This window comes from Euprymna scolopes, chromosome 8 (genome assembly GCF_053919585.1).
Source record: "Euprymna scolopes isolate OS-2025 chromosome 8, ASM5391958v1, whole genome shotgun sequence".
NCBI classification, from domain to species: domain Eukaryota; kingdom Metazoa; phylum Mollusca; class Cephalopoda; order Sepiida; family Sepiolidae; genus Euprymna; species Euprymna scolopes.
The window spans coordinates 56,862,507-56,875,124 of NC_136489.1; the positions used below are offsets into that span (position 1 = coordinate 56,862,507).

Here is a 12,618-nt window from a genome sequence, read left to right on the forward strand (position 1 = left end):
CGTCTAGTGTTTAAATAATTATTGTGTAACATTCACCAACATTTTACAAGTTGTCTAAAAATGTTAAAAAACTTGTTTAATTTTTTAGATTCTATTTTAATTACCAACAGCATAGGAATTAAAACTTAAAAATGGAAATTAGATTGAATAAAATAATGTTGGACTTTGTTGCCTTATAACAATGTTAATTCTTGTAATATTATCACACGAATGTCGATTGTATTTATAGGTCTCGGTTCAGGTCAAATAACAAAGTTTTGTTGGCTTATTTCGAGTTCTATTTAATGTTATTTTATACAATGGAATCTTCCAGCCATTCCACATATTGACTAATTTTCGAAAGATAAAAAAATGAAAAGTAAAAAAGAAAAAAAAAAAAAATCGCCGGAACTCAACACATCAAAGACTTATAAGGTAGATAAGCTGATCATAGGGTCAATGTCCAGTTTTTAAAAGATAAAACTTTTTTTATATACAACAAAAGTAGAAGAGAAAAAGAAAGGGGTGAAAAGTAGTTTTGATCAAGACTTATCAGCGTAACCTAGTGAAATTAAATAGAAACCAATTCAGTAACTGCAATAGCTGCATCCATTTGATAAGGAGAACGAGTTAAGTGTTCTTTAAGAATTCTGCCCCCATCAAAGTATTTCGATAGTTTGAATTTTATTTAGAAGTGTAACGCTCTTGGATCATCTTCTCCCAACGGATATTATTTTCAGAAAAGGTACAGAATTTTTATTAATTCCTTTTTACTTCTTTTACAAACTGAAGAAGTAAATTTTGTAAACTGGAAAACAATTTTCGGTACTTGTACAGTTTAGTCAAGACATTAAAAAAATGAAAATATCGTAAAAAAAAAAAAAAAATGTTATATTGTACTATCTATTTTGCACCGAAGATCTCTGAAAAACATTTCGTTTAATTTGATCGAGTAGTTTTTTTCGTTATTTTTATTTTTATTTTATTTATTTATTTATTTTTTTTTTTTATAGCGGAAAAACACGTTCTTATGAGAACGCGTTGAAGTCAGCCATTGTGAAATTTGCTGAACACGATACGGGGAGATAACTTCATGTAAAACGCCGATACTCCTTCCCCATCTTTAATTCTAGCCTTTCTTCCTAAAAATCGAACCTCTTGCTCGGTATCCTAACAAATTGTTCTTTTTTAAGTGAAATTTTTTTCGGAGAACTTCGTTCCATAACGGATACGTGCAATATAACCTTTTTTTTTTTTTTTTTTTTTCTCGGTATTTTCATTTTTTAATGTCTTGACTAAACTGTACAAGTACCCAATTTTCAAATAGTTTTATCTTTAAAGATTTTTGGGTTCTTCGTTATTATAGCGAAATTCGAAAATTGAAATATTGAATTTCAAGTGAGACCAATGGTATCCACTGAATTGTCATGTCGGAGTACTTAAAATATCCAAAAAATTACGAAAAACGATAAGGTAGAACATTAGTTAGTTTAAAAAAAATAGCTTACGAAGAAATTTGCAATTTTAGCTTACATAATAGGGGAGGTAATTCATTTTTAAAAACTATCCAAAACTTAAGCAAATTCAAACTATGAGTTATTTCCCGTATGTTTACGTTACAAATGACAAAACAAAAATGGCGAAATAAGTTTTATGTTGAATCCTGGACATACGTGTAATATTCCAGAAATTTAACTAATTGTGACATTACAATTAAGTAAATGACATTACTTATTGTTGAAATTGATAAAAACAGTAAATAGGTATCATTGTGTTTTAATGTAGACTCATTTTTTTCGGCTGTCGGATTTCACTACAATAAAGAAAAAGAACCAGATTCTTTTTGGTCTTGTCCAGAATTCCCCCGATATTAAAAAGCAAAAATGAAGAAAAATCTGCATGATGAATTTATTTTTATTGTATGGCGAAAAGATGTGACACAAGGATCGGAAAGTGAGATTGAAGACCCCCCCCCCCCCGAGAAAGAGAATTTTGGCCTGCAAAAAATGCATAGACAGTCTCGTCAGCATTTCCCAGACGGCGGAGCCGGAGCACATCAAGCGATTAGCAATAAAAGAGAGAGGGCAAAGCCTGGGTGGGTGGACCTTCTAGAACTGCACAAGACCAGCAACATATTGGAATCAACAGGAAATAACCATTTCAGCTACAGCTACACTTTGTTGACTTTCGTGCTGAAGGAAAATATACCAAAGTCTCTATGATGTACGTACCTGTGATGGAAAGAAAATATCGTACACCAAATATCACGTAAATTGATCAAGTAGTTTTGTGTTTATAAAAAAAAAAAAATCATTTTGGACCAAATTTCCGCTACTTACATCATACAGATTTTTCTTTGTTTTTTTTTTCATGGGGAAGAAGAGTTCTGAAAAAGCACTGAATTTTATTACTTCAGATAATGGTTTGACAGGTATTTGTTGACATTGAACTTGAACAGGACTAGTCTTATGGTATTGTATTTTAAAATTTCCCAAGCTCGAACTATTTTTAATTATCTCTCTTGTTAATTCAGACTGTTTCAAAATGTCGTTGCAAAATCGTCTCTCTTAGTTTAGACATAAAATTTGATTTTCTTATTTAAAATAAACGTATTTGGCCAATTTACATGATTTTTGGCGTATGATATTTTTGTTTCTGTAGCAAATATACAGATTTTTCTTTATTTTATTATTATTTTTAAATACAAGAGAATTCTGAAGAAGCACTAATTTTTTTAAGAAAAAATTTAGAATTCATTTAGACAGATTTTTCTTTTGCTTATTAAGTGTGTTTTGGGCATGCGTCTCTCACACACACTTATAATAGTAATATATGCAACTTATCAAATCGTTACTGTAGCGGAAATTGTGGAAACCAAGAAAAGTGCTTACCATTAAAGTATCCACGCGTGTGTACATCAAATGGAATCAAGCTGGGAGAGGGGGGAAGAATCAAGACCATGGCGTCCACAATTTTTATAACTAGTGATCTCGCAAAGTGACGCAAAATTTTGCTACTCGTAAGTAGACCGCATGGGGAACGCAGACAGACTGTTGTAGGAGAATCCTCGGAGACTGCTGTTGCATGTTACTGAGTCACTTTGCTTTCTTGACTTTTTCTTTTTTTTTTTCTTTTTTATTTCATTTTTGTGTTACAGGTACTAATACAATCAACACAGTTGAGAAGGAACGATAGGTTCCCCTCTCTCACAAGCTCCCTCAATGAATCATTAAACAACTTAAAAAAGAACTGACATGTCATAAAACCATCCAAGAAACCATGGTAATAACCAATTTTGTGTGTGTGTGTGTGTGTGTGTACGCATTTGTAAACGAGTTAAGAAAGCTTAGTTGAATATTAACACAAGTTTCTAAATCACTGTAATTTTTAAAACTAGCCTAACTACCCCCCCCCCCATCCCGACAGTAATTAAGTGTTTAACACTAAACATCTAAAGGTTGGTAAATCACTCTAGAAAATTTCATTTCAGAAATTTTGGGATGTGAAAATAAATTTTGGGTAATTTTATTTATAATTAGCAAAATATCCATTACCTTGTCAACTGATTTTGCAACTTCAATGTGTTCTAATTCATTCTTTCAATGTGACTAAACCAACTAAGTCTTCTGTAGCACACTCAGAATAGGGAATTCATTACAGAATCAGTAATTGTATCAGAATCAGGAAAAATATTGGAATCGTTCCATCACTAATATATATATATTTCTAGAGTTTGTCATCAATTTCATACATGACGAAGGCGCAAAATTGTTAACACAAATTACAGCTCATATTATTGACTTGTTGTTTGAAAAAGGAAAACACTGTCGAGCCGTTTGCCATTTACTTTATCAAGGCTAATTAGTTCAAGCATCAACAGACAATCAGTGATGTCTAAGGCCATCAGATGAAATCGTTGAAAGTGCTGTGTCTAGATAATATTTAATTATTTTTTTAAAATTCAGGTCGGAAGTTCTGTAGTTCGCCCAAATAAACAACCTAACATTTAAATATAAATAGCATCTACAGATGCCGTTGGTGTCAATCAGTTAATGTGTTAGTCTATCTATATCTCTATAAAAGTGAGAATGTATGTGTGTGAGAGAGAGAGAGAGAGGACACTTCTCAACCTATATGCTCAACGATTTTTTTGATCTACAGACATGAAATTGTGTATATAGGGTATTCAGACATTTTTAAGCAGTTTTCAACTGGAAAAAAGAGCTGTTAAAGGGTGAGAATTGAAAAACTGCTACATGGAGGTTATTGGATTTATGTCTGTTTGCCAACTGTTTCATGACTGCGCATGTGCAAATCGTTCACATTATGTTAAAAATAAGTAGGTATGAAAACATTTTTTAAAGAATGCGTCAAGCTACCGTAATGGTTATCATACTTGAATCAGTGTCATTAGGTTTCAGTTTCGTCCTCAGTTCAGGTTTTTATTAGGGGTTTTTCACTTACAAGAAGTGAACTGTTTAGAAAAAAAACATAATACTCGCATGACCATGTCTCAGTTTCTTTCTTACTTCATCTTTAAAGGTATTTAACGTTATGTTTAATACCGGGCAATGCTGGGTACATTTTCTAGTAAATCTACAAAAGTGAGATTGTGAGAGTGCGTGTGTGTGTGAGGACACTTCTCTACCTATATACTCAACGAATTTTTGATCTACAGACTTACAATTTGGTATATAGGGTATTCAGACACACAGAAAACTTTTAATGAGTTTTCATCCCGAAAATGGGCTTCAAAAATTAATACGTGCGGGTCAGTGGATTTTTATCTGTTTGTTAATTGTTTCATGAATGTGCATGCGTGAATCGGTCACATGACAGATTACTTATGTTAAGAATAAGTAAGTTTGAAAACACATTTTAAAGATCGTGTAAAGCTAGCCTAATGGTTACTGTACTTGACTCACTGTTTTTAGGTTTTGGTTTCAATCTCAGCTCGAGTATTTTTTTTTTTTTTACTTACAAGAAGTGAACTGTTTAAAAAAAAACATAATACTTGCATGCACATGCCTCAGTTTCTGCATGAATTAAAATAAAATATTTATGCATATTTTATGACTGGGTAACGCCGGGTGGGCTATTAGTGTGTATATAAAATTAAGATGCACTTCTATATATCAGTAGCAAATGAAAACTGTTGCACAAAAATAAAAACAAAACCTTTCGTTGTGTTAAAAAGCATACCGTTCAATAAATGCTTTCATTGTTGCGTTTTAAGGCAACAATGAAAGCATTTATTGAAATGGAAGAAAGTTGGACATTATCCAAGTGAAGATAGGAAAATTTGTTTTGGATGTTGAAGGTCTGTCAGCTGTTATCTTTGTATGATGCTGGGAAGTCCAGTGGAAAGGGACAGGAAAAAGAGAAAGGATGTCTTTCCTTGTTGCTTCTAGAGTTCTCTTTGCTGACAAACCGTGATTCCCAGAGGGCTGAAGTAGATCTTCAGGGAAAAGATGAAATCAGTGTGCCCTGCAAGCTCCTTGGTCAGTGTATGGCCAATTCACCTAGCAGGGACATTTCTCCGCACTAAAAAATAAGCCTTTATTTTTGACAGCTACAGATTCCACTTCTATCATGTAAAAGGAGCTTCGGTAGATTTGTGGCATGGTCCCTGGCTTTGGTAGAAGCCATCTTGGATAAGGATACCATCTTTTAGAATAACCAGGAACCACAATGACATTTAATATGAATTGGTGTATAAATGTTATTGTTTTAGTAAAGCAAGAAACTGGAGGATATTTATATGGAATATGCATGCATAATAAAATGAAAATAAATAGAAAAGAGGCTTGCCAATAACCAATAGCAAATAAATATCTTGGCCTTCAGGCCAGGGTGAAAGTGTAGTATCTGTTCCAGCAGATACTGCAAGCAAAGACCATATGTGGGGGTAACCCCACATATAAGACCTTGGTCAGTGTAGGGGCAACCCTTCATAACAATTGTCACTATCCAGCTCCCCTACTCCCCGGGGAGTTGGTTCCCATTTCCCCTTCACTCCTCACATAAAAAATCGGCCTTGTGCCTAATTTGCTTGGTGGGGAGCAAATAAATACCTTGCCTTTTTTCTGTTGTCCTTGGCCTTCTGGCCGGGATCAAAGTGTAGTATCTGTTCCGGCAGATACTGCAAGCTAGGACTAGCTATGACTAGCAAAGACCAGATGTGGGGGCAACCCCACATGCCTGACCTTTAACCAGCTCCCATTTCCCACCTCTCGGGAGCTGGTCCCCCCTTTCCCTTCCCCCTCCCTTCATTCCTCACATTAAAAATTGGCCTTGTGCCTAATTTGCTCGGTGGGGGAGCAAATAAATACCATCTGTTCCGGCAGATACTGCAAGCAAAGACCATATGTGGGGGTAACCCCACATATAAGACCTTGGTCAGTGTAGGGGCAACCCTTCATAACAATTGTCACTATCCAGCTCCCCTACTCCCCGGGGAGTTGGTTCCCATTTCCCTTTCACTCCTCACATTAAAAATCGGCCTTGTGCCTAATTTGCTCGGTGGGGGAGCAAATAAATACCTTACCTTTTTTCTGTTGTTCTTGGCCTTTGGGCGGGATCAAAGTGCACTTAAGATAATTTGTATCGGTTAATGGAGGGAAAACCCGCTATACTGGTACAATTATTATTTTTGGTAACCAGATTGCCCCCTTTTTGTCTACTAGGGGAGCTGGTTTTCACCCCACATTAAAAACGGCCTTGTGCCTAATTTGCTTTGGTGGGGAAGCAAATAAATACAATAAAATGAAAATAAAATGAAACATTAAAATAATAGAGGGGTCACCAGTTAGCAAGTGCTACCTAAAACATCAACAGAGATTTGTAAATGAAAAATTGATTAAAACGAAATTTTATAACAAAACATTTTTATACAAGATATAAGAGTATAAAAGTTATTTTTTTATTTTTTTTTTTTTTATTACATTTTCACCCCAAACAAGGCACATTGCCACTTTAATGTAGGGGGCTACTATCAGAGGAAACATCTACTGGGGTACTATGTAGGGATTAGGGCAGCGAGATGTTGGTTCACGTTGCACTTGAACTTATGCATGTCAGTACAGTTGGGGAAGCAGTGACCTGGAATGGAATTCCAAAGTCTAGCAGTTCTGGGGAAGAAACTACTGGAGTAGAAAGATCTTTTACATCTAGGGATCTCTACAGTGTGGGGGTGGGATTTTGTAGCTTGTCGGGTCAGTCGAGGGTGTTCACGTCGTGGGGGCACAAGTGCTTGCAGTTCTTCAGAGCATTCACCATTATAATACTTGTAGAACAGGCAGAGGGATGCAACGTTTCGACGATGGGACAGAGGCTGAAGTTTTGATGCCAGTTTAGGGCCTATCAGATTTGCGACTCTCTTTTGAACCCTGTCAAGGAGCGAGAGACTAGTAGCCGATGCACCGGCCCAAATATGACAGCAATACTCCATACATGGGCGAATAGTGGCCTTATAGAGGTACAGGATACTTTCGGGTGTTAGAAGTTTTCTAGCACGGTAGAGAGAGCCCACCTTCCTCGCAGCGGCCCTGGCAATGCCCTCGATGTAATTGTTCCAGCTCATGTTTCCTGTGAACGTTAGGCCAAGGAGCTTGAAGGACGTACTCTCAGCTAAAGAGTTGTTGGCCATTGCTATAGGTGGTAGAGAAGGTTTCTTGTAATTATTGAATGAAACCAGTTTTGTCTTGGTGGCATTGAACGTTACCATCCATTTTTGTCCCCATTCCACTACTGATTTGAGGTCATCCTCTAGTGTTTCTGCCATTACTTTAGATATATGTTCATTTGTTTTCCTGTCGTGCCTGCTATAGAGTGTGGTGTCATCAGCATATATACCCATCTCAGAGGCAATTTTGTCGGGGAGGTCATTTATGAATATCAGGAACAGCAAAGGACCAAGGATAGATCCCTGGGGCACTCCCGCATTTATATTATATTGTTTAGACGTACGACCGTCGAGGACAACCTGGATTTTTCTCTTATCTAAGAAGGATTTAATTATGTTAAGTATTCTACCAGTGATACCGTAAGATCTAATCTTCCTGAGGAGACCCTCATGCCATACCCTGTCAAAAGCCTTAGATATATCTAGAGCTACCGCTCTGCCCTCTCCCGCTTTGTCCAGTGAATGGTATATGCGTTCAGAGATTACAGTGAGGATGTCTGCCGTGGAACGGGCTTGTCTAAATCCATATTGATGGTCGGTCAGAAGTTTAGCATCTGTAAGGTGCTGGACTAGAGCATGGTTAATTAAGGTCTCAAATATTTTGGCAAAAAGTGGGAGGAGGCTAATAGGGCGATTATTTAATGGGTCAGTTCTTTCGCCAGAATTCTTGAATACTGGTACCACAGAAGCAGTTTTCCAACAGCTCGGAAAGCAAGCTTCATTAAGGCATTTGTTGTAGAGTTTGGAGAGAACTGGAGCTACTTCGGCTGAGCACTTTTTTTAATAGCACAGCTGGGATGAGGTCGGGTCCACATGCTTTGGAAGTGTCAAGGTTTTTTATGATAGCATGCACCTGAGCAGGGGTGATTTCCAGATCGTCTAGCGTGGCGTCTGTCCGCATAGGAAAGTCAGGTAGGGGGTGGTTTAGAGGGTCCAGTGTAGAGTTGGAGGCAAACCGACTGGCAAGCATGTTAGCCTTCTCGGTTGCTGAGCAAAGAACCTCGTGATTGTTGGTTAGTGGGGGAATTTTTATTAATGAATATTCATTGTACAACAATAGTTTACCTAAAAAAAGTTGAGTGAATCATAGTTAATATGTTCATAGATGAAACGTGTATGTGAGTATTTGATAGCATGGAACTGTATACATGTATTCATTTATCTTGTTCTTATTAGTGTATGTAAAGATGTTCATTAGTTGAAGCTGGTATGTAAGTCATTGAGTCCTTTTGCCTTACTGCCATGGCCCAAAAGAGAACATGGCAGTTTGTAGAGAATATGTATTTGGGTTCCTTTAATTCAAGTGGCTGGTGAAGAATCTCACAAAACTGAATTTCTTAACCAGGGCTTATAGAAATTTCTAAATTTGCACTTCTTTATTACTACATTCACATATAGGTGTTACATTTTTTCTAAATTCATATATAGGTGTTACTTTTTCTAAATTTATATTGATTTATAGGTGTTACTTTTTCTAAATTAATACTGGCTTACTACATCCACATATAAGTGTTAACATTTTCAGAATTCGCACTGGCTTACTACATTCACATAAAGGATTTACTTTTTTCTAAATTCACACTGACTTATTACATTCATATATAGGTATTACTTTTTTATGATTTTGCTGTGGTTTAATATATTCACATACAGGTGTTACTTTTTTTCTGAATTCACACCGGCTTATATTCATATACAGATGTTACTTTTTTCTAAATTCGCACTGGCTTACCACATTCACATATAGGTGTTACATTTTTCTGAATTTGCATTGATTTACTAGATTCACATGCAGGTGTTACTTTTTTCCTGAATTGCACTGACATACTAGATTCACATAAAGGTTTTTTATTTTCTAAATTCGCACTGGCTTACTATATTCATATATAGGTTTTACTTTTTCTGAATTCGCATGGGCTTACTACATTTACATATAAATGTTACTTTTTTCCTAATTCACACTGACTTACTACATTCACATATAGGTGTTATTTTTTCTGAATTCACACTGGTTTACTAGATTCACATACGGGTGTTACTTTTTCTGATTTCATACTGACTTACTATATTTACATATAGGTGTTACTTTTTTCTAAATTTGGACTGGTTTACTATATTCTCACATAAGTGTTACTTTTTTCTGAATGCACTGGCTTATTATATTCACATACAAGCGATTCTTTTAAAATTTACACTAGCTTACTATATTCACATATAGGTGTTACTTTTTTGTGATTTCACGTTTACTTACTACATTCACATAGAGGTGTTTCATTTTTTTTTTAAATCTGGACTGGCGTACTTTATTCACATATAGGTGTTAGTTTTCGTTTGAATTAGCACTGGTTTACTACATTTACATACAGGCATCTCTTTTTTTTATATTCGCGCTGGCTTATTATATTTACATGTAGTTTTATTTTTTCTAAATTCACACTGGCTTACTTGATCATATATAACTGTAAGATTTTCATTGGTTGAAAATAATTTAAGTAAACCCTTTCATGTTTAAACTTGCTAGTTTTAGGAAGCGATGAAGAGAGCATGTCAAAAGGAACAGGGTAAAGAAAGAGGATAAGCAATTAAAATCATTTGTGTTTTTAGCATTTGTTTGAATCACATCTCTAGACGCAGCACTTTCAACGAGTTCATCTGACGGGGCTTAGATATCACTGATTTTCAGTTGATCCTTGAACTAGTTGGTTTTAACAAAAAGCATGGCAAATGGCCCTACGGTGTTTCCCTTTCCAATCAAGTCAATAATATCAGCTTCAGTTTGTGCCGACGATTTTTTGCTTTTGTCAAGTACGGAATTGGTGACAAACTCTGGTCATATATTGGTGAACCCATCCTCGATTTCTGTTATAATCCTGTATCTATAAAGTGGAATTGTTTGACTTCATAACATCGAACATCCCAAATTCAGAGTAAGTGGAAATTATTTTCTATTGCAAACTGTGGTCGGTGTAGCTAAATTTTGTCACCAATCTGTATGACGTCATTGAAATGTAGGTGACTTAGATGACTGTGACCTTTGTGGTCAGTCTCATTGCTTGCAATTGTCACTTTATTATATGCTTGCGTTAGTAAGGTATTTACATGTATTCCATAGGCCATATGGGTGTTCTCTCTAATATCTCTATTGTTTATGTTTAAGTATCTCCCTGAGATGACATAATGTGAGGAGACTTTCGACTGTTGTATTCATCGAGGATACAACTGATTCTAAAACGTCTGTCCATTTGACATAGATAATGCATTCTTGAGAGCGCATCTCAATATTTCCTGAACTCTGGTCCTACAAGGGCAGTGTAGTTCCTGCTTAATCAAGGTCAATTTGCAAAACAATATATAAGTTCCACCTGTGAAGTGTGTGCCACGATCAGATGATATGCTACTAAGAATTTCACTGTGTCACAAGAAAAAGCTATATAAGCCTATTGCCGCATCTAATGCACAATCTATTGCTATTGCTGTTAAGTGGCAACTGAAGCTGTCTAGCATCATTAGTATATATCGAATCCCTTTGGATGATGGGATTTGCACAAAATCTGTGTACATCACTTCAAAATACCTTTTGCCTTTTTTACAGTGGCCAGGATGCGTATAACTGGCGACCATAATTTTCCTTCCATATTGTGCAGATCATGCTTAAATCGATATATACCTGTATATCTTTTTGTTTTTTTACCCACCTGCAATCATTTTAATGATCATGCATATTATTTCCGAATGGTTTGTACAGTCATGTGCCTGGTGCAAATATGCATTTGGTATGGTATCATCAGCTAAGGTGCCTCGTTGCTATCTCATATCATGAGTATGGATATGCCATGTCCCAGGTAAAATTGGTCAATGTGTTTCATGAAGATGCTGTCTCTGTGATCCTGGGGAACTATTTTGAACTTTTTGTCTAATTTTTGCTATGTAGCACCTTGATTATTTTTGCAAGGATCTCGTCTGATGACAGCTTTGTCATTATGTTGATTTGCTCAGATAAGCTGCCAGAGCATGGCCAATTTCATGATTAAGGGCTAGAAATGCCTCTGTAAAGTTTTTGCACATTTTAATGTTTTGTTGCATCTGGTGGACTCACAGCAGCTGTGCATTGTCAATATCCTTGGTACACTAGGATGACATATGTAAGTGTAAGCTCATGTCCTGTAATTTGAATATTTGACAAGCTGGGGAGCTGTCTGGTTCACGTTTGGCCTCCTCATGGCCTCTACTATGCCTATTAGCCCATACATTCATTTCACCTTGAGAATACTCCAGATCAAACCTATAAGACTTTTGGAGACTCTAGTCATGAGTATGCACACTGGGCTGATGAATGTGCTTTTCTTAACCCTTCTGTACCTATGATAGCATGATACTCTATGAGTAAATCTGCTATTCATCCCTGTTCATCCCTATTCAGATGCTGTGGCAACTTAACACTCAGATGACTTCATATTTCTGTTCTTGTACTCCCACCAGAAATCATTTAAATGATCACGCATGCATGATATTTTCAAATGGTTTATGCAGTCACGTGCTTGGTGCAAATATGTATTCGGTACGATACCATCAGCTTAGATGCCTTATTGCTGAGTACGGATGTTCCAGGTAAAATTGATTGATGTGTTTTATGAAGATGCTGCCTTTGTGATCCCGGACAACTGTTTTGAATTTTTTGTCCAATTTTCTGCTGTGCAGTGCCTTGATTACCTTTGCAAGGGTCTCGTCTGATGACAGCTTTGTCGCTATGTTGATTTGCCCAGATTAACTGTCGGCTGCATGGTCAATTTCCAAGCTAAGGGCTAGAAATACATCTGTAAAGTTTTTGCGCATATATTTTCTGACATTTTCTGAGGCAAAGAATCAACATTTTTTTTACTAATTACAGAGATTGTAGCAACACATTGGTGAGGTATCAATCCTGCTGACTAAGACAGCCTTGTGCCTGATCTCTC

The 12,618-nt window shown here is 36.2% G+C and overlaps 1 protein-coding gene across 2 annotated transcripts in view; it reads left to right on the top strand.

The window, feature by feature from the left end:
* The first annotated feature begins 591 nt into the window (after positions 1-591).
* The window catches only part of LOC145283585 (delta-1-pyrroline-5-carboxylate synthase-like), a 104,247-nt gene continuing 92,220 nt past the window's right edge, over positions 592-12,618 (top strand). For both annotated transcript variants that reach the window (XM_080132508.1, XM_080132510.1), the window contains exon 1: positions 592-724. The gene's annotated coding sequence lies outside the window, so the exon portion shown is untranslated. The remainder of the gene's footprint in view (positions 725-12,618) is intronic.